Source organism: Narcine bancroftii, chromosome 1 (genome assembly GCF_036971445.1).
Source record: "Narcine bancroftii isolate sNarBan1 chromosome 1, sNarBan1.hap1, whole genome shotgun sequence".
In the NCBI taxonomy this organism is placed as follows: Eukaryota; Metazoa; Chordata; class Chondrichthyes; order Torpediniformes; family Narcinidae; genus Narcine; species Narcine bancroftii.
This window is the reverse complement of record NC_091469.1, coordinates 183,167,264-183,192,761: the sequence shown is the minus strand read 5'-3', so window position 1 is coordinate 183,192,761 and position 25,498 is coordinate 183,167,264.

The following is a 25,498-nucleotide window of genomic DNA, read 5'->3' as shown; positions in this document are numbered from 1 at the left end:
GGAATCAGAGATGGGGAATCAGAGGCAGGGAATCAGAATCAGAAGCGGGGAATCAGAGGCCGGGAATCAGAGGCCGGGAATCAGATGCCGGGAATAAGAGGCCGGGAATCAGAGGTGGGGAATCAGAGTCCGGGAATCAGAGATGGGGAATCAGAGGCTGGGAATGAGATATGGGGAATCAGAGGCGGGGAATCAGAGGCGGGGAAACAGAGGCGGGGAATCACATATGGGGAATCAGAGGTGGCGAATCAAAGGCGGTGAATCAGAGATGGGGAAGCAGAGGCGGGGAATCGGAGTTGGGGAATCAGAGGCGGGGAATCAGAGGCGTGGAAACAGAGGCGGGGAATCAGATATGGGGAATCAGAGGTGGGGAATCAGAGGTTGGGATTCAGAGGCGGGGAATCAGAGATGGGGAATCAGAGGTGGGGAATCAGAGTTGGGGAATCAGAGGCGGGGAATCAGAGGCGGGGAAACAGAGGCGGGGAATCAGGTATGGGGAATCAGAGGTGGGGAATCAGAGGCGGGGAATCAGAGGCGGGGAATCAGAGGCAGGGAATCAGATGTGCGGAATCAGAGATGGGGAATCAGAGGCAGGGAATCAGAGGCGGGGAATCAGAGGCGGGGAATCAGAGGCCGGGAATCAGAGGCGGGGAATGAGAGGCCGGGAATGAGAGGCCGGGAATGAGAGGCCGGGAATCGGAGGCCGGGAATCAGAGGTGGGGAAAAAGAGGCAGGGAATCAGATGTGCAGAATCAGAGTTGGGGAATCAGAGGCGGGGAATCAGATATGGGGTAACAGAGGCGGGGAATCAGAGGCAGGGAAACAGAGGAGGGGAATCAGATATGGGGAATCAGAGGCAGGGAATCAGAGGTGGGGATTCAGAGGCAGGGAATCAGATGCGGGGAATCAGAGGCGGGAATTCAGAGCTGGGGAATCAGAGCGGGGAATCAGAGTTGGGGAATCAGAGGCGGGGAATTAGATATGGGGAAACAGAGGCAGGGAATCAGAGGTGGGGATTCAGAGGCAGGGAATCAGATGCGGGGAATCAGAGGCGGGAATTCAGAGCTGGGGAATCAGAGCGGGGAATCAGAGTTGGGGAATCAGAGGCGGGGAATTAGATATGGGGAAACAGAGGCGGGGAATCAGAGGTGGGGAAACAGAAGTGGGGAAGCAGAGGCGGGGAATCAGAAGTGGGGAATCAGAGGCAGGGAATCAGATGTGTGGAATCACAGATGGGGAATCAGAGGCAGGGAATCAGAATCAGAAGCGGGGAATCAGAGGCTGGGAATCAGAGGCCGGGAATCAGATGCCGGGAATAAGAGGCCGGGAATCAGAGGTGGGGAATCAGAGTCCGGGAATCAGAGATGGGGAATCAGAGGCTTGGAATCAGAGTTGGGGTATCAGAGGCGGGGAATGAGATATGGGGAAACAGAGGCGGGGAATCAGAGGCAGGGAAACGGAGGCGGGGAATCAGATATGGGGAATCAGAGGAGGGGAATCAGAGGTTGTGAATCAGAGGCAGGGAATCAGAGGTGGGGATTCAGAGGCAGTGAATCAGATGCGGGGAATCAGAGGCGGGGATTCAGAGCTGGGGAATCAGAGCGGGGAATCAGAGTTGGGGAATCAGAGGCGGGGAATTAGATATGGGGAAACAGAGGCGGGGAATCAGATATGGGTAATCAGAGGTGGGAAATCAGAGGTAGTGAATCAGATGTGTGGAATCAGAGATGGGGAATCAGAGGCAGGGAATCAGAATCAGAATCGGGGAATCAGAGGCCGGGAATCAGAGGCCGGGAATCAGATGCCGGGAATAAGAGGCCGGGAATCAGAGGTGGGGAATCAGAGTCCGGGAATCAGAGATGGGGAATCAGAGGCTGGGAATGAGATATGGGGAATCAGAGGCAGGGAATCAGAGGCGGGGAAACAGAGGCGGGGAATCACATATGGGGAATCAGAGGTGGCGAATCAAAGGCGGTGAATCAGAGATGGGGAAGCAGAGGCGGGGAATCAGAGTTGGGGAATCAGAGGCGGGGAATCAAAGGCGGGGAAACAGAGGCGGGGAATCAGATATGGGGAATCAGAGGTGGGGAATCAGAGGTTTGGATTCAGAGGCGGGGAATCAGAGATGGGGAATCAGAGGCGGGGAATCAGAGTTGGGGAATCAGAGGCGGGGAATCAGAGGCGGGGAAACAGAGGCGGGGAATCAGATATGGGGAATCAGAGGTGGGGAATCAGACGTTGGGAATCAGAGGCAGGGAATCAGAGGCGGGGAATCAGAGGCGGGGAATCAGAGGCAGGGAATCAGATGTGCGGAATCAGAGATGGGGAATCAGAGGCAGGGAATCAGAGGCGGGGAATCAGAGGCGGGGAATCAGAGGCCGGGAATCAGAGGCGGGGAATGAGAGGCCGGGAATGAGAGGCCGGGAATCAGAGGCCGGGAATCAGAGGCCGGGAATCAGAGGTGGGGAAAAAGAGGCAGGGAATCAGATGTGCAGAATCAGAGTTGGGGAATCAGAGGCGGGGAATCAGATATGGGGTAACAGAGGCGGGGAATCAGAGGCAGGGAAACAGAGGAGGGGAATCAGATATGGGGAATCAGAGGCAGGGAATCAGAGGTGGGGATTCAGAGGCAGGGAATCAGATGCGGGGAATCAGAGGCGGGAATTCAGAGCTGGGGAATCAGAGCGGGGAATCAGAGTTGGGGAATCAGAGGCGGGGAATTAGATATGGGGAAACAGAGGCGGGGAATCAGAGGTGGGGAAACAGAAGTGGGGAATCAGAGGCGGGGAATCAGAAGTGGGGAATCAGAGGCAGGGAATCAGATGTGTGGAATCACAGATGGGGAATCAGAGGCAGGGAATCAGAATCAGAAGCGGGGAATCAGAGGCTGGGAATCAGAGGCCGGGAATCAGATGCCGGGAATAAGAGGCCGGGAATCAGAGGTGGGGAATCAGAGTCCGGGAATCAGAGATGGGGAATCAGAGGTGGCGAATCAAAGGCGGTGACTCAGAGATGGGGAATCAGAGGCGGGGAATCAGATGCGGGGAATCAGAGGCAGGGAATCAGAGCTGGGGAATCAGAGGCGGGGAATCAGAGTTGGGGAAACAGAGGAGGGGAATCAGATATGGGGAATCAGAGGCGGGGAATCAGAGGCGGGGTAACAGAGGTGGGGAATCAGACGCAGGGAATCACAGGCAGGGAATCAGACGCGGGGAATCAGAGGCGGGGAATCAGATATGGGGAATCAGAGGTCGGGAATCAGAGGTTGTTAATCAGAGGCAGTGAATCAAAGGCGGGGAATCAGAATTGGGGAATCAGAGATAGGGAATCAGAGATGGGGAATCAGAGGCGGGGAATCAGACGCGGGGAATCAGAGGTGGTGAATCAGAGCTGGGGAATCAGAGGCGGAGAATCAGTGTTGGGGAATCAGAGGAGGGGAATCAGATATGAGGAAACAGATGCAGGGATTCAGAGGCGGGGAAACAGAGGCGGGGAATCAGATATGGGAAATCAGAGGTGGGGTATCAGAGGTTGGGAATCAGAGGCATGGAATTGGATGAGCGGAATCAGAGATGGGGAATCAGAGGTGGGGAATCAGATTCCGGGAATCAGAGATGGGGAATCAGAGGCGGGGAATCAGAGGCGGGGAAACATAGGTGGGGAATCAGATATGGGGAATCAGAGGTGGGGAATCAGAGGCGATGAATCAGAGCTGGCGAATCAGAGGCGAGGAATCAGATATGGGGAATCAGAGGAGGGAAATCAGAGGTTGTGAATCAGAGGCAGGGAATCAGAGGTGGGGATTCAGAGGCAGTGAATCAGATGCGGGGAATCAGAGGCGGGGATTCAGAGCTGGGGAATCAGAGCGGGGAATCAGAGTTGGGGAATCAGAGGTGGGGAATTAGATATGGGGAAACAGAGGCGGGGAATCAGATATGGGTAATCAGAGGTGGGAAATCAGAGGCAGGGAATCAGATGTGCGGAATCAGAGATGGGGAATCAGAGGCAGGGAATCAGAATCAGAAGCGGGGAATCAGAGGCCGGGAATCAGAGGCCGGGAATCAGATGCCGGGAATAAGAGGCCGGGAATCAGAGGTGGGGAATCAGAGTCCGGGAATCAGAGATGGGGAATCAGAGGCTGGGAATGAGATATGGGGAATCAGAGGCGGGGAATCAGATATGGGGAATCAGAGGCGGGGAATCAGAGGCGGGGTAACAGAGGTGGGGAATCAGACGCAGGGAATCACAGGCAGGGAATCAGACGCGGGGAATCAGAGGCCGGGAATCATAGCTGGCGAATCACAGGCGGGGAATCAGAGTTGGGGAATCAGAGGTGGGGAATCAGATATGGGGAATCAGAGGCGGGGATTCTGAGGCGGGGAACCAGAGGCGGGGAATCAGACATGGGTAATCAGAGGCGGGGGATCAGAGGTGGTGAATCAGAGATGGGGAATCAGAGGCGGGGAATCAGAGGCAGGGAATCAGACGTGGGGAATCAGAGGCGGGGAATCAGAGCTGGTGAATCAGAGGCGGGGTATCAGAGTTGGGGAATCAGCGGCGGGGAATCAGATATGGGGAATCAGAGGCGGGGAATAAGAGCTGGGGAATGAGAGGCCGGGAATCAGATATGGGGAAACAGAGGCGGGGAATAAGAGACGGGGAAACAGAGGCGGGGAATCAGATATGGGGAATCAGAGGTCGGGAATCAGAGGTTGTTAATCAGAGGCAGTGAATCAAAGGCGGGGAATCAGAATTGGGGAATCGGAGATAGGGAATCAGAGATGGGGAATCAGAGGCGGGGAATCAGACGCGGGGAATCAGAGGTGGTGAATCAGAGCTGGGGAAACAGAGGCGGGGAATCAGTGTTGGGGAATCAAAGGAGGGGAATCAGATATGAGGAAACAGATGCAGGGAATCAGAGGCGGGGAAACAGAGGCGGGGAATCAGATATGGGAAATCAGAGGTTGGGAATCAGAGGCATGGAATCAGAGGCGGGGCATCAGAGGCGGTGAATCAGAGGCAGGGAATTGGATGTGCGGAATCAGAGATGGGGAATCAGAGGTGGGGAATCAGAGTCCGGGAATCAGAGATGGGGAATCAGAGGCGGGGAATCAGAGGCGGGGAAACATAGGTGGGGAATGAGATATGGGGAAACAGAGGCGGGGAATCAGAGGTGGGGAAACAGAAGTGGGGAAGCAGAGGCGGGGAATCAGAAGTGGGGAATCAGAGGCAGGGAATCAGATGTGTGGAATCACAGATGGGGAATCAGAGGCAGGGAATCAGAATCAGAAGCGGGGAATCAGAGGCTGGGAATCAGAGGCCGGGAATCAGATGCCGGGAATAAGAGGCCGGGAATCAGAGGTGGGGAATCACAGTCCGGGAATCAGAGATGGGGAATCAGAGGCGGGGAATCAGAGTTGGGGTATCAGAGGCGGGGAATCAGATATGGGGAAACAGAGGCGGGGAATCAGAGGCAGGGAAACGGAGGCGGGGAATCAGATATGGGGAATCAGAGGAGGGGAATCAGAGGTTGTGAATCAGAGGCAGGGAATCAGAGGTGGGGATTCAGAGGCAGTGAATCAGATGCGGGGAATCAGAGGCGGGGATTCAGAGCTGGGGAATCAGAGCGGGGAATCAGAGTTGGGGAATCAGAGGCGGGGAATTAGATATGGGGAAACAGAGGCGGGGAATCAGATATGGGTAATCAGAGGTGGGAAATCAGAGGCAGTGAATCAGATGTGTGGAATCAGAGATGGGGAATCAGAGGCAGGGAATCAGAATCAGAAGCGGGGAATCAGAGGCCGGGAATCAGAGGCCGGGAATCAGATGCCGGGAATAAGAGGCCGGGAATCAGAGGTGGGGAATCAGAGTCCGGGAATCAGAGATGGAGAATCAGAGGCTGGGAATGAGATATGGGGAATCAGAGGCGGGGAATCAGAGGCGGGGAAACAGAGGCGGGGAATCACATATGGGGAATCAGAGGTGGCGAATCAAAGGCGGTGAATCAGAGATGGGGAAACAGAGGCGGGGAATCAGAGTTGGGGAATCAGAGGCGGGGAATCAGAGGCGGGGAAACAGAGGCGGGGAATCAGATATGGGGTATCAGAGTTGGGGAATCAGCGGCGGGGAATCAGATATGGGGAATCAGAGGCGGGGAATCAGAGCTGGGGAATGAGAGGCCGGGAATCAGATATGGGGAAACAGAGGAGGGGAATAAGAGGCAGGGAAACAGAGGCGGGGAATCAGATATGGGGAATCAGAGGTCGGGAATCAGAGGTTGTTAATCAGAGGCAGTGAATCAAAGGCGGGGAATCAGAATTGGGGAATCAGAGATAGGGAATCAGAGATGGGGAATCAGAGGCGGGGAATCAGACGCGGGGAATCAGAGGTGGTGAATCAGAGCTGGGGAATCAGAGGCGGGGAATCAGTGTTGGGGAATCAAAGGAGGGGAATCAGATATGAGGAAACAGATGCAGGGAATCAGAGGCGGGGAAACAGAGGCGGGGAATCAGATATGGGAAATCAGAGGTGGGGTATCAGAGGTTGGGAATCAGAGGCATGGAATCAGAGGCGGGGCATCAGAGGCGGTGAATCAGAGGCAGGGAATTGGATGTGCGGAATCAGAGATGGGGAATCAGAGGTGGGGAATCAGAGTACGGGAATCAGAGATGGGGAATCAGAGGCGGGGAATCAGAGGCGGGGAAACATAGGTGGGGAATGAGATATGGGGAATCAGAGGTGGGGAATCAGAGGCGATGAATCAGAGCTGGCGAATCAGAGGCGGGGAATCAGATATGGGGAAACTGAAGCGGGGAATCAGAGGCAGGGAAACAGAGGCGAGGAATCAGATATGGGGAATCAGAGGAGGGGAATCAGAGGTTGTGAATCAGAGGCAGGGAATCAGAGGTGGGGATTCAGAGGCAGTGAATCAGATGCGGGGAATCAGAGGCGGGGATTCAGAGCTGGGGAATCAGAGCGGGGAATCAGAGTTGGGGAATCAGAGGCGGGGAATTAGATATGGGGAAACGGAGGCGGGGAATCAGATATGGGTAATCAGAGGTGGGAAATCAGAGGCAGGGAATCAGATGTGCGGAATCAGAGATGGGGAATCAGAGGCAGGGAATCAGAATCAGAAGCGGGGAATCAGAGGCCGGGAATCAGAGGACGGGAATCAGATGCCGGGAATAAGAGGCCGGGAATCAGAGGTGGGGAATCAGAGTCCGGGAATCAGAGATGGGGAATCAGAGGCTGGGAATCAGATATGGGGAATCAGAGGCGGGGAATCAGAGCTGGCGAATCAGAGGCAGGGAATCAGTGTTGGGAAATCATAGGTGGGGAATCAGATATGCGGAATCAGAGGCGGGGAATCAGAGGCGGGGAAACAGAGGCGGGGAATCAGATATGGGGAATCATAGGTGGGGAATCAGAGGTGGTGAATCAGAGATGGGGAATCAGAGGTGGTGAATCAGAGGCAGGGAATCAGATGCGGGGAAACAGAGGTGGGGAATGAGAGCTGGGGAATCAGAGGCGGGGAATCAGAGTTGGGCAATCAGAGGAGGGGAATCAGATATGGGGCATCAGAGGCGGGGAATCAGACATGGGGAATCAGAGGCGGGGAATCAGAGGCAGGGAAACAGAGGCGGGGAATCAGACATGGGGAATCAGAGGCGTGGGATCAGAGGTGGTGAATCAGAGATGGGGAATCAGAGGCGGGGTATCAGAGGCAGGGAATCAGACGCGGGGAATCAGAGGCGGGGAATCAGAGCTGGTGAATCAGAGGCGGGGTATCAGAGTTGGGGAATCAGCGGCGGGGAATCAGATATGGGGAATCAGAGGCGGGGAATCAGAGCTGGGGAATGAGAGGCCGGGAATCAGATATGGGGAATCAGAGGTCGGGAATCAGAGGTTGTTAATCAGAGGCAGTGAATCAAAGGCGGGGAATCAGAATTGGGGAATCAGATATGGGGAATCAGAGGCGGGGAATCAGAGCTGGGGAATGAGAGGCCGGGAATCAGATATGGGGAATCAGAGGTCGGGAATCGGAGGTTGTTAATCAGAGGCAGTGAATCAAAGGCGGGGAATCAGAATTGGGGAATCAGAGATAGGGAATCAGAGATGGGGAATCAGAGGCGGGGAATCAGATGCGGGGAATCAGAGGTGGTGAATCAGAGCTGGGGAATCAGAAGTGGGGAATCAGTGTTGGGGAATCAGAGGAGGGGAATCAGATATGAGGAAACAGATGCAGGGAATCAGAGGCGGGGAAACAGAGGCGGGGAATCAGATATGGGAAATCAGAGGTGGGCTATCAGAGGTTGGGAATCAGAGGCATGGAATTGGATGTGCTGAATCAGAGATGGGGAATCAGAGGTGGGGAATCAGAGTCCGGGAATCATAGATGGGGAATCAGAGGCGGGGAATCAGAGGCGGGGAAACATAGGTGGGGAATCAGATATGGGGAATCAGAGGTGGGGAATCAGAGGCGATGAATCAGAGCTGGCGAATCAGAGGCGGGGAATCAGAGGCAGGAAATCAGACATGGGGAATCAGAGGCTGGGAATCAGACGCGGGGAGTCATAGGCGGGGAATCAGAGCTGGGGAATCAGAGGCGGGGAATCAGAGTTGGGGTATCAGAGGCGGGGAATCAGATATGGGGAAACAGAGGCGGGGAATCAGAGGCAGGGAAACGGAGGCGGGGAATCAGATATGGGGAATCAGAGGAGGGGAATCAGAGGTTGTGAATCAGAGGCAGGGAATCAGAGGTGGGGATTCAGAGGCAGTGAATCAGATGCGGGGAATCAGAGGCGGGGATTCAGAGCTGGGGAATCAGAGCGGGGAATCAGAGTTGGGGAATCAGAGGCGGGGAATTAGATATGGGGAAACAGAGGCGGGGAATCAGATATGGGTAATCAGAGGTGGGAAATCAGAGGCAGTGAATCAGATGTGCGGAATCAGAGATGGGGAATCAGAGGCAGGGAATCAGAATCAGAAGCGGGGAATCAGAGGCCGGGAATCAGAGGCCGGGAATCAGATGCCGGGAATAAGAGGCCGGGAATCAGAGGTGGGGAATCAGAGTCCGGGAATCAGAGATGGGGAATCAGAGGCTGGGAATGAGATATGGGGAATCAGAGGCGGGGAATCAGAGGCGGGGAAACAGAGGCGGGGAATCACATATGGGGAATCAGAGGTGGCGAATCAAAGGCGGTGAATCAGAGATGGGGAAGCAGAGGCGGGGAATCGGAGTTGGGGAATCAGAGGCGGGGAATCAGAGGCGTGGAAACAGAGGCGGGGAATCAGATATGGGGAATCAGAGGTGGGGAATCAGAGGTTGGGATTCAGAGGCGGGGAATCAGAGATGGGGAATCAGAGGTGGGGAATCAGAGTTGGGGAATCAGAGGCGGGGAATCAGAGGCGGGGAAACAGAGGCGGGGAATCAGGTATGGGGAATCAGAGGTGGGGAATCAGAGGCGGGGAATCAGAGGCGGGGAATCAGAGGCAGGGAATCAGATGTGCGGAATCAGAGATGGGGAATCAGAGGCAGGGAATCAGAGGCGGGGAATCAGAGGCGGGGAATCAGAGGCCGGGAATCAGAGGCGGGGAATGAGAGGCCGGGAATGAGAGGCCGGGAATGAGAGGCCGGGAATCGGAGGCCGGGAATCAGAGGTGGGGAAAAAGAGGCAGGGAATCAGATGTGCAGAATCAGAGTTGGGGAATCAGAGGCGGGGAATCAGATATGGGGTAACAGAGGCGGGGAATCAGAGGCAGGGAAACAGAGGAGGGGAATCAGATATGGGGAATCAGAGGCAGGGAATCAGAGGTGGGGATTCAGAGGCAGGGAATCAGATGCGGGGAATCAGAGGCGGGAATTCAGAGCTGGGGAATCAGAGCGGGGAATCAGAGTTGGGGAATCAGAGGCGGGGAATTAGATATGGGGAAACAGAGGCGGGGAATCAGAGGTGGGGAAACAGAAGTGGGGAAGCAGAGGCGGGGAATCAGAAGTGGGGAATCAGAGGCAGGGAATCAGATGTGTGGAATCACAGATGGGGAATCAGAGGCAGGGAATCAGAATCAGAAGCGGGGAATCAGAGGCTGGGAATCAGAGGCCGGGAATCAGATGCCGGGAATAAGAGGCCGGGAATCAGAGGTGGGGAATCAGAGTCCGGGAATCAGAGATGGGGAATCAGAGGCTTGGAATCAGAGTTGGGGTATCAGAGGCGGGGAATGAGATATGGGGAAACAGAGGCGGGGAATCAGAGGCAGGGAAACGGAGGCGGGGAATCAGATATGGGGAATCAGAGGAGGGGAATCAGAGGTTGTGAATCAGAGGCAGGGAATCAGAGGTGGGGATTCAGAGGCAGTGAATCAGATGCGGGGAATCAGAGGCGGGGATTCAGAGCTGGGGAATCAGAGCGGGGAATCAGAGTTGGGGAATCAGAGGCGGGGAATTAGATATGGGGAAACAGAGGCGGGGAATCAGATATGGGTAATCAGAGGTGGGAAATCAGAGGTAGTGAATCAGATGTGTGGAATCAGAGATGGGGAATCAGAGGCAGGGAATCAGAATCAGAATCGGGGAATCAGAGGCCGGGAATCAGAGGCCGGGAATCAGATGCCGGGAATAAGAGGCCGGGAATCAGAGGTGGGGAATCAGAGTCCGGGAATCAGAGATGGGGAATCAGAGGCTGGGAATGAGATATGGGGAATCAGAGGCAGGGAATCAGAGGCGGGGAAACAGAGGCGGGGAATCACATATGGGGAATCAGAGGTGGCGAATCAAAGGCGGTGAATCAGAGATGGGGAAGCAGAGGCGGGGAATCAGAGTTGGGGAATCAGAGGCGGGGAATCAAAGGCGGGGAAACAGAGGCGGGGAATCAGATATGGGGAATCAGAGGTGGGGAATCAGAGGTTTGGATTCAGAGGCGGGGAATCAGAGATGGGGAATCAGAGGCGGGGAATCAGAGTTGGGGAATCAGAGGCGGGGAATCAGAGGCGGGGAAACAGAGGCGGGGAATCAGATATGGGGAATCAGAGGTGGGGAATCAGACGTTGGGAATCAGAGGCAGGGAATCAGAGGCGGGGAATCAGAGGCGGGGAATCAGAGGCAGGGAATCAGATGTGCGGAATCAGAGATGGGGAATCAGAGGCAGGGAATCAGAGGCGGGGAATCAGAGGCGGGGAATCAGAGGCCGGGAATCAGAGGCGGGGAATGAGAGGCCGGGAATGAGAGGCCGGGAATCAGAGGCCGGGAATCAGAGGCCGGGAATCAGAGGTGGGGAAAAAGAGGCAGGGAATCAGATGTGCAGAATCAGAGTTGGGGAATCAGAGGCGGGGAATCAGATATGGGGTAACAGAGGCGGGGAATCAGAGGCAGGGAAACAGAGGAGGGGAATCAGATATGGGGAATCAGAGGCAGGGAATCAGAGGTGGGGATTCAGAGGCAGGGAATCAGATGCGGGGAATCAGAGGCGGGAATTCAGAGCTGGGGAATCAGAGCGGGGAATCAGAGTTGGGGAATCAGAGGCGGGGAATTAGATATGGGGAAACAGAGGCGGGGAATCAGAGGTGGGGAAACAGAAGTGGGGAATCAGAGGCGGGGAATCAGAAGTGGGGAATCAGAGGCAGGGAATCAGATGTGTGGAATCACAGATGGGGAATCAGAGGCAGGGAATCAGAATCAGAAGCGGGGAATCAGAGGCTGGGAATCAGAGGCCGGGAATCAGATGCCGGGAATAAGAGGCCGGGAATCAGAGGTGGGGAATCAGAGTCCGGGAATCAGAGATGGGGAATCAGAGGTGGCGAATCAAAGGCGGTGACTCAGAGATGGGGAATCAGAGGCGGGGAATCAGATGCGGGGAATCAGAGGCAGGGAATCAGAGCTGGGGAATCAGAGGCGGGGAATCAGAGTTGGGGAAACAGAGGAGGGGAATCAGATATGGGGAATCAGAGGCGGGGAATCAGAGGCGGGGTAACAGAGGTGGGGAATCAGACGCAGGGAATCACAGGCAGGGAATCAGACGCGGGGAATCAGAGGCGGGGAATCATAGCTGGCGAATCACAGGCGGGGAATCAGAGTTGGGGAATCAGAGGTGGGGAATCAGATATGGGGAATCAGAGGCGGGGATTCAGAGGCGGGGAAACAGAGGCGGGGAATCAGACATGGGTAATCAGAGGCGGGGGATCAGAGGTGGTGAATCAGAGATGGGGAATCAGAGGCGGGGAATCAGAGGCAGGGAATCAGACGCGGGGAATCAGAGGCGGGGAATCAGAGCTGGTGAATCAGAGGCGGGGTATCAGAGTTGGGGAATCAGCGGCGGGGAATCAGATATGGGGAATCAGAGGCGGGGAATCAGAGCTGGGGAATGAGAGGCCGGGAATCAGATATGGGGAAACAGAGGCGGGGAATAAGAGGCGGGGAATCAGAGGCGGGGAATCAGATATGGGGAATCAGAGGTCGGGAATCAGAGGTTGTTAATCAGAGGCAGTGAATCAAAGGCGGGGAATCAGAATTGGGGAATCAGAGATAGGGAATCAGAGATGGGGAATCAGAGGCGGGGAATCAGACGCGGGGAATCAGAGGTGGTGAATCAGAGCTGGGGAATCAGAGGCGGGGAATCAGTGTTGGGGAATCAGAGGAGGGGAATCAGATATGAGGAAACAGATGCAGGGAATCAGAGGCGGGGAAACAGAGGCGGGGAATCAGATATGGGAAATCAGAGGTGGGGTATCAGAGGTTGGGAATCAGAGGCATGGAATTGGATGAGCGGAATCAGAGATGGGGAATCAGAGGTGGGGAATCAGATTCCGGGAATCAGAGATGGGGAATCAGAGGCGGGGAATCAGAGGCGGGGAAACATAGGTGGGGAATCAGATATGGGGAATCAGAGGTGGGGAATCAGAGGCGATGAATCAGAGCTGGCGAATCAGAGGCGAGGAATCAGATATGGGGAATCAGAGGAGGGAAATCAGAGGTTGTGAATCAGAGGCAGGGGATCAGAGGTGGGGATTCAGAGGCAGTGAATCAGATGCGGGGAATCAGAGGCGGGGATTCAGAGCTGGGGAATCAGAGCGGGGAATCAGAGTTGGGGAATCAGAGGCGGGGAATTAGATATGGGGAAACAGAGGCGGGGAATCAGATATGGGTAATCAGAGGTGGGAAATCAGAGGCAGGGAATCAGATGTGCGGAATCAGAGATGGGGAATCAGAGGCAGGGAATCAGAATCAGAAGCGGGGAATCAGAGGCCGGGAATCAGAGGCCGGGAATCAGATGCCGGGAATAAGAGGCCGGGAATCAGAGGTGGGGAATCAGAGTCCGGGAATCAGAGATGGGGAATCAGAGGCTGGGAATGAGATATGGGGAATCAGAGGCGGGGAATCAGATATGGGGAATCAGAGGCGGGGAATCAGAGGCGGGGTAACAGAGGTGGGGAATCAGACGCAGGGAATCACAGGCAGGGAATCAGACGCGGGGAATCAGAGGCGGGGAATCATAGCTGGCGAATCACAGGCCGGGAATCAGAGTTGGGGAATCAGAGGTGGGGAATCAGATATGGGGAATCAGAGGCGGGGATTCTGAGGCGGGGAACCAGAGGCGGGGAATCAGACATGGGTAATCAGAGGCGGGGGATCAGAGGTGGTGAATCAGAGATGGGGAATCAGAGGCGGGGAATCAGACGTGGGGAATCAGAGGCGGGGAATCAGAGCTGGTGAATCAGAGGCGGGGTATCAGAGTTGGGGAATGAGCGGCGGGGAATCAGATATGGGGAATCAGAGGCGGGGAATCAGAGCTGGGGAATGAGAGGCCGGGAATCAGATATGGGGAAACAGTGGCGGGGAATAAGAGGCGGGGAAACAGAGGCGGGGAATCAGATATGGGGAATCAGAGGTCGGGAATCAGAGGTTGTTAATCAGAGGCAGTGAATCAAAGGCGGGGAATCAGAATTGGGGAATCAGAGATAGGGAATCAGAGATGGGGAATCAGAGGCGGGGAATCAGACGCGGGGAATCAGAGGTGGTGAATCAGAGCTGGGGAAACAGAGGCGGGGAATTAGTGTTGGGGAATCAAAGGAGGGGAATCAGATATGAGGAAACAGATGCAGGGAATCAGAGGCGGGGAAACAGAGGCGGGGAATCAGATATGGGAAATCAGAGGTTGGGAATCAGAGGCATGGAATCAGAGGCGGGGCATCAGAGGCGGTGAATCAGAGGCAGGGAATTGGATGTGCGGAATCAGAGATGGGGAATCAGAGGTGGGGAATCAGAGTCCGGGAATCAGAGATGGGGAATCAGAGGCGGGGAATCAGAGGCGGGGAAACATAGGTGGGGAATGAGATATGGGGAATCAGATGTGGGGAATCAGAGGCGATGAATCAGAGCTAGCGAATCAGAGGCGGGGAATCAGATATGGGGAAACTGAAGCGGGGAATCAGAGGCAGGGAAACAGAGGCGAGGAATCAGTTATGGGGAATCAGAGGAGGGGAATCAGAGGTTGTGAATCAGAGGCAGGGAATCAGAGGTGGGGATTCAGAGGCAGTGAATCAGATGCGGGGAATCAGAGGCGGGGATTCAGAGCTGGGGAATCAGAGCGGGGAATCAGAGTTGGGGAATCAGAGGCGGGGAATTAGATATGGGGAAACAGAGGCGGGGAATCAGATATGGGTAATCAGAGGTGGGAAATCAGAGGCAGGGAATCAGATGTGCGGAATCAGAGATGGGGAATCAGAGGCAGGGAATCAGAATCAGAAGCGGGGAATCAGAGGCCGGGAATCAGAGGACGGGAATCGGATGCCGGGAATAAGAGGCCGGGAATCAGAGGTGGGGAATCAGAGTCCGGGAATCAGAGATGGGGAATCAGAGGCTGGGAATCAGATATGGGGAATCAGAGGCGGGGAATCAGAGCTGGCGAATCAGAGGCAGGGAATCAGTGTTGGGAAATCATAGGTGGGGAATCAGATATGCGGAATCAGAGGCGGGGAATCAGAGGCGGGGAAACAGAGGCGGGGAATCAGATATGGGGAATCATAGGTGGGGAATCAGAGGTGGTGAATCAGAGATGGGGAATCAGAGGTGGTGAATCAGAGGCAGGGAATCAGATGCGGGGAAACAGAGGTGGGGAATGAGAGCTGGGGAATCAGAGGCGGGGAATCAGAGTTGGGCAATCAGAGGAGGGGAATCAGATATGGGGCATCAGAGGCGGGGAATCAGACATGGGGAATCAGAGGCGGGGAATCAGAGGCAGGGAAACAGAGGCGGGGAATCAGACATGGGGAATCAGAGGCGTGGGATCAGAGGTGGTGAATCAGAGATGGGGAATCAGAGGCGGGGTATCAGAGGCAGGGAATCAGACGCGGGGAATCAGAGGCGGGGAATCAGAGCTGGTGAATCAGAGGCGGGGTATCAGAGTTGGGGAATCAGCGGCGGGGAATCAGATATGGGGAATCAGAGGCGGGGAATCAGAGCTGGGGAATGAGAGGCCGGTAATCAGATATGGGGAATCAGAGGTCGGGAATCAGAGGTTGTTAATCAGAGGCAGTGAATCAAAGGCGGGGAATCAGAATTGGGGAATCAGATATGGGGAATCAGAGGCGGGGAATCAGAGCTGGGGAATGAGAGGCCGGGAATCAGATATGGGGAATCAGAGGTCGGGAATCGGAGGTTGTTAATCAGAGGCAGTGAATCAAAGGCGGGGAATCAGAATTGGGGAATCAGAGATAGGGAATCAGAGATGGGGAATCAGAGGCGGGGAATCAGATGCGGGGAATCAGAGGTGGTGAATCAGAGCTGGGGAATCAGAAGTGGGGAATCAGTGTTGGGGAATCAGAGGAGGGGAATCAGATATGAGGAAACAGATGCAGGGAATCAGAGGCGGGGAAACAGAGGCGGGGAATCAGATATGGGAAATCAGAGGTGGGCTATCAGAGGTTGGGAATCAGAGGCATGGAATTGGATGTGCTGAATCAGAGATGGGGAATCAGAGGTGGGGAATCAGAGTCCGGGAATCATAGATGGGGAATCAGAGGCGGGGAATCAGAGGCGGGGAAACATAGGTGGGGAATCAGATATGGGGAATCAGAGGTGGGGAATCAGAGGCGATGAATCAGAGCTGGCGAATCAGAGGCGGGGAATCAGAGGCAGGAAATCAGACATGGGGAATCAGAGGCTGGGAATCAGACGCGGGGAGTCATAGGCGGGGAATCAGAGCTGGGGAATCAGAGGCGGGGAATCAGAGTTGGGGTATCAGAGGCGGGGAATCAGATATGGGGAAACAGAGGCGGGGAATCAGAGGCAGGGAAACGGAGGCGGGGAATCAGATATGGGGAATCAGAGGAGGGGAATCAGAGGTTGTGAATCAGAGGCAGGGAATCAGAGGTGGGGATTCAGAGGCAGTGAATCAGATGCGGGGAATCAGAGGCGGGGATTCAGAGCTGGGGAATCAGAGCGGGGAATCAGAGTTGGGGAATCAGAGGCGGGGAATTAGATATGGGGAAACAGAGGCGGGGAATCAGATATGGGTAATCAGAGGTGGGAAATCAGAGGCAGTGAATCAGATGTGCGGAATCAGAGATGGGGAATCAGAGGCAGGGAATCAGAATCAGAAGCGGGGAATCAGAGGCCGGGAATCAGAGGCCGGGAATCAGATGCCGGGAATAAGAGGCCGGGAATCAGAGGTGGGGAATCAGAGTCCGGGAATCAGAGATGGGGAATCAGAGGCTGGGAATGAGATATGGGGAATCAGAGGCGGGGAATCAGAGGCGGGGAAACAGAGGCGGGGAATCACATATGGGGAATCAGAGGTGGCGAATCAAAGGCGGTGAATCAGAGATGGGGAAGCAGAGGCGGGGAATCGGAGTTGGGGAATCAGAGGCGGGGAATCAGAGGCGTGGAAACAGAGGCGGGGAATCAGATATGGGGAATCAGAGGTGGGGAATCAGAGGTTGGGATTCAGAGGCGGGGAATCAGAGATGGGGAATCAGAGGTGGGGAATCAGAGTTGGGGAATCAGAGGCGGGGAATCAGAGGCGGGGAAACAGAGGCGGGGAATCAGGTATGGGGAATCAGAGGTGGGGAATCAGAGGCGGGGAATCAGAGGCGGGGAATCAGAGGCAGGGAATCAGATGTGCGGAATCAGAGATGGGGAATCAGAGGCAGGGAGTCAGAGGCGGGGAATCAGAGGCGGGGAATCAGAGGCCGGGAATCAGAGGCGGGGAATGAGAGGCCTGGAATGAGAGGCCGGGAATGAGAGGCCGGGAATCGGAGGCCGGGAATCAGAGGTGGGGAAAAAGAGGCAGGGAATCAGATGTGCAGAATCAGAGTTGGGGAATCAGAGGCGGGGAATCAGATATGGGGTAACAGAGGCGGGGAATCAGAGGCAGGGAAACAGAGGAGGGGAATCAGATATGGGGAATCAGAGGCAGGGAATCAGAGGTGGGGATTCAGAGGCAGGGAATCAGATGCGGGGAATCAGAGGCGGGAATTCAGAGCTGGGGAATCAGAGCGGGGAATCAGAGTTGGGGAATCAGAGGCGGGGAATTAGATATGGGGAAACAGAGGCGGGGAATCAGAGGTGGGGAAACAGAAGTGGGGAAGCAGAGGCGGGGAATCAGAAGTGGGGAATCAGAGGCAGGGAATCAGATGTGTGGAATCACAGATGGGGAATCAGAGGCAGGGAATCAGAATCAGAAGCGGGGAATCAGAGGCTGGGAATCAGAGGCCGGGAATCAGATGCCGGGAATAAGAGGCCGGGAATCAGAGGTGGGGAATCAGAGTCCGGGAATCAGAGATGGGGAATCAGAGGCTTGGAATCAGAGTTGGGGTATCAGAGGCGGGGAATGAGATATGGGGAAACAGAGGCGGGGAATCAGAGGCAGGGAAACGGAGGCGGGGAATCAGATATGGGGAATCAGAGGAGGGGAATCAGAGGTTGTGAATCAGAGGCAGGGAATCAGAGGTGGGGATTCAGAGGCAGTGAATCAGATGCGGGGAATCAGAGGCGGGGATTCAGAGCTGGGGAATCAGAGCGGGGAATCAGAGTTGGGGAATCAGAGGCGGGGAATTAGATATGGGGAAACAGAGGCGGGGAATCAGATATGGGTAATCAGAGGTGGGAAATCAGAGGTAGTGAATCAGATGTGTGGAATCAGAGATGGGGAATCAGAGGCAGGGAATCAGAATCAGAAGCGGGGAATCAGAGGCCGGGAATCAGAGGCCGGGAATCAGATGCCGGGAATAAGAGGCCGGGAATCAGAGGTGGGGAATCAGAGTCCGGGAATCAGAGATGGGGAATCAGAGGTGGCGAATCAAAGGCGGTGACTCAGAGATGGGGAATCAGAGGCGGGGAATCAGATGCGGGGAATCAGAGGCAGGGAATCAGAGCTGGGGAATCAGAGGCGGGGAATCAGAGTTGGGGAAACAGAGGAGGGGAATCAGATATGGGGAATCAGAGGCGGGGAATCAGAGGCGGGGTAACAGAGGTGGGGAATCAGACGCAGGGAATCACAGGCAGGGAATCAGACGCGGGGAATCAGAGGCGGGGAATCATAGCTGGCGAATCACAGGCGGGGAATCAGAGTTGGGGAATCAGAGGTGGGGAATCAGATATGGGGAATCAGAGGCGGGGATTCAGAGGCGGGGAAACAGAGGCGGGGAATCAGACATGGGTAATCAGAGGCGGGGGATCAGAGGTGGTGAATCAGAGATGGGGAATCAGAGGCGGGGAATCAGAGGCAGGGAATCAGACGCGGGGAATCAGAGGCGGGGAATCAGAGCTGGTGAATCAGAGGCGGGGTATCAGAGTTGGGGAATCAGCGGCGGGGAATCAGATATGGGGAATCAGAGGCGGGGAATCAGAGCTGGGGAATGAGAGGCCGGGAATCAGATATGGGGAAACAGAGGCGGGGAATAAGAGGCGGGGAATCAGAGGCGGGGAATCAGATATGGGGAATCAGAGGTCGGGAATCAGAGGTTGTTAATCAGAGGCAGTGAATCAAAGGCGGGGAATCAGAATTGGGGAATCAGAGATAGGGAATCAGAGATGGGGAATCAGAGGCGGGGAATCAGACGCGGGGAATCAGAGGTGGTGAATCAGAGCTGGGGAATCAGAGGCGGGGAATCAGTGTTGGGGAATCAGAGGAGGGGAATCAGATATGAGGAAACAGATGCAGGGAATCAGAGGCGGGGAAACAGAGGCGGGGAATCAGATATGGGAAATCAGAGGTGGGGTATCAGAGGTTGGGAATCAGAGGCATGGAATTGGATGAGCGGAATCAGAGATGGGGAATCAGAGGTGGGGAATCAGATTCCGGGAATCAGAGATGGGGAATCAGAGGCGGGGAATCAGAGGCGGGGAAACATAGGTGGGGAATCAGATATGGGGAATCAGAGGTGGGGAATCAGAGGCGATGAATCAGAGCTGGCGAATCAGAGGCGAGGAATCAGATATGGGGAATCAGAGGAGGGAAATCAGAGGTTGTGAATCAGAGGCAGGGGATCAGAGGTGGGGATTCAGAGGCAGTGAATCAGATGCGGGGAATCAGAGGCGGGGATTCAGAGCTGGGGAATCAGAGCGGGGAATCAGAGTTGGGGAATCAGAGGCGGGGAATTAGATATGGGGAAACAGAGGCGGGGAATCAGATATGGGTAATCAGAGGTGGGAAATCAGAGGCAGGGAATCAGATGTGCGGAATCAGAGATGGGGAATCAGAGGCAGGGAATCAGAATCAGAAGCGGGGAATCAGAGGCCGGGAATCAGAGGCCGGGAATCAGATGCCGGGAATAAGAGGCCGGGAATCAGAGGTGGGGAATCAGAGTCCGGGAATCAGAGATGGGGAATCAGAGGCTGGGAATGAGATATGGGGAATCAGAGGCGGGGAATCAGATATGGGGAATCAGAGGCGGGGAATCAGAGGCGGGGTAACAGAGGTGGGGAATCAGACGCAGGGAATCACAGGCAGGGAATCAGACGCGGGGAATCAGAGGCGGGGAATCATAGCTGGCGAATCACAGGCCGGGAATCAGAGTTGGGGAATCAGAGGTGGGGAATCAGATATGGGGAATCAGAGGCGGGGATTCTGAGGCGGGGAACCAGAGGCGGGGAATCAGACATGGGTAATCAGAGGCGGGGGATCAGAGGTGGTGAATCAGAGATGGGGAATCAGAGGCGGGGAATCAGACGTGGGGAATCAGAGGCGGGGAATCAGAGCTGGTGAATCAGAGGCGGGGTATCAGAGTTGGGGAATCAGCGGCGGGGAATCAGATATGGGGAATCAGAGGCGGGGAATCAGAGCTGGGGAATGAGAGGCCGGGAATCAGATATGGGGAAACAGTGGCGGGGAATAAGAGGCGGGGAAACAGAGGCGGGGAATCAGATATGGGGAATCAGAGGTCGGGAATCAGAGGTTGTTAATCAGAGGCAGTGAATCAAAGGCGGGGAATCAGAATTGGGGAATCAGAGATAGGGAATCAGAGATGGGGAATCAGAGGCGGGGAATCAGACGCGGGGAATCAGAGGTGGTGAATCAGAGCTGGGGAAACAGAGGCGGGGAATTAGTGTTGGGGAATCAAAGGAGGGGAATCAGATATGAGGAAACAGATGCAGGGAATCAGAGGCGGGGAAACAGAGGCGGGGAATCAGATATGGGAAATCAGAGGTTGGGAATCAGAGGCATGGAATCAGAGGCGGGGCATCAGAGGCGGTGAATCAGAGGCAGGGAATTGGATGTGCGGAATCAGAGATGGGGAATCAGAGGTGGGGAATCAGAGTCCGGGAATCAGAGATGGGGAATCAGAGGCGGGGAATCAGAGGCGGGGAAACATAGGTGGGGAATGAGATATGGGGAATCAGATGTGGGGAATCAGAGGCGATGAATCAGAGCTAGCGAATCAGAGGCGGGGAATCAGATATGGGGAAACTGAAGCGGGGAATCAGAGGCAGGGAAACAGAGGCGAGGAATCAGTTATGGGGAATCAGAGGAGGGGAATCAGAGGTTGTGAATCAGAGGCAGGGAATCAGAGGTGGGGATTCAGAGGCAGTGAATCAGATGCGGGGAATCAGAGGCGGGGATTCAGAGCTGGGGAATCACATATGGGGAATCAGAGGTGGCGAATCAAAGGCGGTGAATCAGAGATGGGGAAGCAGAGGCGGGGAATCAGAGTTGGGGAATCAGAGGCGGGGAATCAGATGCGGGGAAACAGAGGCGGGGAATCAGATATGGGGAATCAGAGGTGGGGAATCAGAGGTTGGGAATGAGAGGCGGGGAATCAGAGATGGGGAATCAGAGGCGGGGAATCAGAGTTGGGGAATCAGAGGCGGGGAATCAGAGGCGGGGAAACAGAGGCGGGGAATCAGATATGGGGAATCAGAGGTGGGGAATCAGAGGTTGGGAATCAGAGGCAGGGAATCAGAGGCGGGGAATCAGAGGCGGGGAATGAGAGGCCGGGAATCAGAGGCCGGGAATCAGAGGCCGGGAATCAGAGGCCGGGAATCAGAGGTGGGGAAACAGAGGTGGGGAATCAGAGGCGGGGAATCAGAAGTGGGGAATCAGAGGCAGGGAATCAGATGTGTGGAATCACAGATGGGGAATCAGAGGCAGGGAATCAGAATCAGAAGCGGGGAATCAGAGGCTGGGAATCAGAGGCCGGGAATCAGATGCCGGGAATAAGAGGCCGGGAATCAGAGGTGGGGAATCAGAGTCCGGGAATCAGAGATGGGGAATCAGAGGTGGCGAATCAAAGGCGGTGACTCAGAGATGGGGAATCAGAGGCGGGGAATCAGATGCGGGGAATCAGAGGCAGGTAATCAGAGCTGGGGAATCAGAGGCGGGGAATCAGAGTTGGGGAATCAGAGGAGGGGAATCAGATATGGGGAATCAGAGGCGGGGAATCAGAGGTGGGGTAACAGAGGTGGGGAATCAGACGCAGGGAATCACAGGCAGGGAATCAGACGCGGGGAATCAGAGGCGGGGATTCATTACTGGCGAATCACAGGCGGGGAATCAGAGTTGGGGAATCAGAGGTGGGGAATCAGATATGGGGAATCAGAGGCGGGGATTCAGAGGCGGGGAAACAGAGGCGGGGAATCAGACATGGGTAATCAGAGGCGGGGGATCAGAGGTGGTGAATCAGAGATGGGGAATCAGAGGCGGGGAATCAGAGGCAGGGAATCAGACGCGGGGAATCAGAGGCGGGGAATCAGAGCTGGTGAATCAGAGGCGGGGTATCAGAGTTGGGGAATCAGCGGCGGGGAATCAGATATGGGGAATCAGAGGCGGGGAATCAGAGCTGGGGAATGAGAGGCCGGGAATCAGATATGGGGAAACAGAGGCGTGGAATAAGAGGCGGGGAAACAGAGGTGGGGAATCAGATATGGGGAATCAGAGGTCGGGAATCAGAGGTTGTTAATCAGAGGCAGTGAATCAAAGGCGGGGAATCAGAATTGGGGAATCAGAGATAGGGAATCAGAGATGGGGAATCAGAGGCGGGGAATCAGACGCGGGGAATCAGAGGTGGTGAATCAGAGCTGGGGAATCAGAGGCGGGGATTCAGTGTTGGGGAATCAGAGGAGGGGAATCAGATATGAGGAAACAGATGCAGGGAATCAGAGGCGGGGAAACAGAGGCGGGGAATCAGATATGGGAAATCAGAGGTGGGGTATCAGAGGTTGGGAATCAGAGGCATGGAATCAGAGGCGGGGCATCAGAGGCGGGGAATCAGAGGCAGGGAATTGGATGTGCGGAATCAGAGATGGGGAATCAGAGGTGGGGAATCAGAGTCCGGGAATCAGAGATGGGGAATCAGAGGCGGGGAATCAGAGGCGGGGAAACATAGGTGGGGAATGAGATATGGGGAATCAGAGGTGGGGAATCAGAGGCGATGAATCAGAGCTGGCGATTCAGAGGGGGGGAATCAGATATGGGGAAACTGAAGCGGGGAATCAGAGGCAGGGAAACAGAGGCGAGGAATCAGATATGGGGAATCAGAGGAGGGGAATCAGAGGTTGTGAATCAGAGGCAGGGAATCAGAGGTGGGGATTCAGAGGCAGTTAATCAGATGCGGGGAATCAGAGGCGGGGATTCAGAGCTGGGGAATCAGAGCGGGGAATCAGAGTTGGGGAATCAGAGGCGGGGAATTAGATATGGGGAAACAGAGGCGGGGAATCAGATATGGGTAATCAGAGGTGGGAAATCAGAGGCAGGGAATCAGATGTGCGGAATCAGAGATGGGGAATCAGAGGCAGGGAATCAGAATCAGAAGCGGGGAATCAGAGGCCGGGAATCAGAGGCCGGGAATCAGATGCCGGGAATAAGAGGCCGGGAATCAGAGGTGGGGAATCAGAGTCCGGGAATCAGAGATGGGGAATCAGAGGCTGGGAATGAGATATGGGGAATCAGAGGCGGGGAATCAGAGGCGGGGAAACAGAGGCGGGGAATCACATATGGGGAATCAGAGGTGGCGAATCAAAGGCGGTGAATCAGAAATGGGGAAGCAGAGGCGGGGAATCAGAGTTGGGGAATCAGAGGCGGGGAATCAGAGGCGGGGAAACAGAGGCGGGGAATCAGATATGGGGAATCAGAGGTGGGGAATCAGAGGTTGGGAATCAGAGGCGGAGAATCAGAGATGGGGAATCAGAGGCGGGGAATCAGAGTTGGGGAATCAGAGGCGGGGAATCAGAGGCGGGGAAACAGAGGCGGGGAATCAGATATGGGGAATCAGAGGTGGGGAATCAGAGGTTGGGAATCAGAGGCAGGGAATCAGAGGCGGGGAATCAGAGGCGGGGAATCAGAGGCAGGGAATCAGATGTGCAGAATCAGAGATGGGGAATCAGAGGCAGGGAATCAGATGCGGGGAATCAGAGGCGGGAATTCAGAGCTGGGGAATCAGAGCGGGGAATATGAGTTGGGGAATCAGAGGCGGGGAATTAGATATGGGGAAACAGAGGCGGGGAATCAGAGGTGGGGAAACAGAGGTGGGGAATCAGAGGCGGGGAATCAGAAGTGGGGAATCAGAGGCAGGGAATCAGATGTGTGGAATCAGAGATGGGGAATCAGAGGCAGGGAATCAGAATCAGAAGCGGGGAATCAGAGGCTGGGAATCAGAGGCCGGGAATCAGATGCCGGGAATAAGAGGCCGGGAATCAGAGGTGGGGAATCAGAGTCCGGGAATCAGAGATGGGGAATCAGAGGTGGCGAATCAAAGGCGGTGACTCAGAGATGGGGAATCAGAGGCGGGGAATCAGATGCGGGGAATCAGAGGCAGGGAATCAGAGCTGGGGTATCAGAGGCGGGGAATCAGAGTTGGGCAATCGGAGGAGGGGAATCAGATATGGGGAATCAGAGGCGGGGAATCAGAGGCGGGGTAACAGAGGTGGGGAATCAGACGCAGGGAATCACAGGCAGGGAATCAGACGCGGGGAATCAGAGGCGGGGAATCATAGCTGGCGAATCACAGGCGGGGAATCAGAGTTGGGGAATCAGAGGCGGGGATTCAGATATGGGGAATCAGAGGCGGGGAATCTGAGGCAGGGAAACAGAGGCGGGGAATCAGACATGGGGAATCAGAGGCATGGGATCAGAGGTGGTGAATCAGAGATGGGGAATCAGAGGCGGGGTATCAGAGGCAGGGAATCAGACGCGGGGAATCAGAGGCGTGGAATCAGAGCTGGTGAATCAGAGGCGGGGTATCAGAGTTGGGGAATCAGTGGCGGGGAATCAGATATGGGGAATCAGAGGCGGGGAATCAGAGCTGGGGAATGAGAGGCCGGGAATCAGATATGGGGAAACAGAGGCGGGGAATAAGAGGCGGGGAAACAGAGGCGGGGAATCAGATATGGGGAATCAGAGGTCGGGAATCAGAGGTTGTTAATCAGAAGCAGTGAATCAAAGGCGGGGAATCAGAATTGGGGAATCAGAGATAGGGAATCAGAGATGGGGAATCAGAGGCGGGGAATCAGACGCGGGGAATCAGAGGTGGTGAATCAGAGCTGGGGAATCGGAGGCGGGGAATCAGTGTTGGGGAATCAGAGGAGGGGAATCAGATATGAGGAAACAGATATGGGAAATCAGAGGTGGGGAATCAGAGGTTGGGAATCAGAGGCATGGAATCAGAGGCGGGGCATCAGAGGCGGGGAATCAGAGGCAGGGAATTGGATGTGCGGAATCAGAGATGGGGAATCAGAGGTGGGGAATCAGAGTCCGGGAATCAGAGATGGGGAATCAGAGGCGGGGATTCAGAGGCGGGGAAACATAGGTGGGGAATCAGATATGGGGAATCAGAGGTGGGGAATCAGAGGCAGGAAATCAGACATGGGGAATCAGAGGCTGGGAATCAGACGCGGGGAGTCAGAGGCGGGGAATCATAGCTGGGGAATCAGAGGCGGGGAATCAGAGTTGGGGTATCAGAGGCGGGGAATCAGATATGGGGAAACAGAGGCGGGGAATCAGAGGCAGGGAAACGGAGGCGGGGAATCAGATATGGGGAATCAGAGGAGGGGAATCAGAGGTTGTGAATCAGA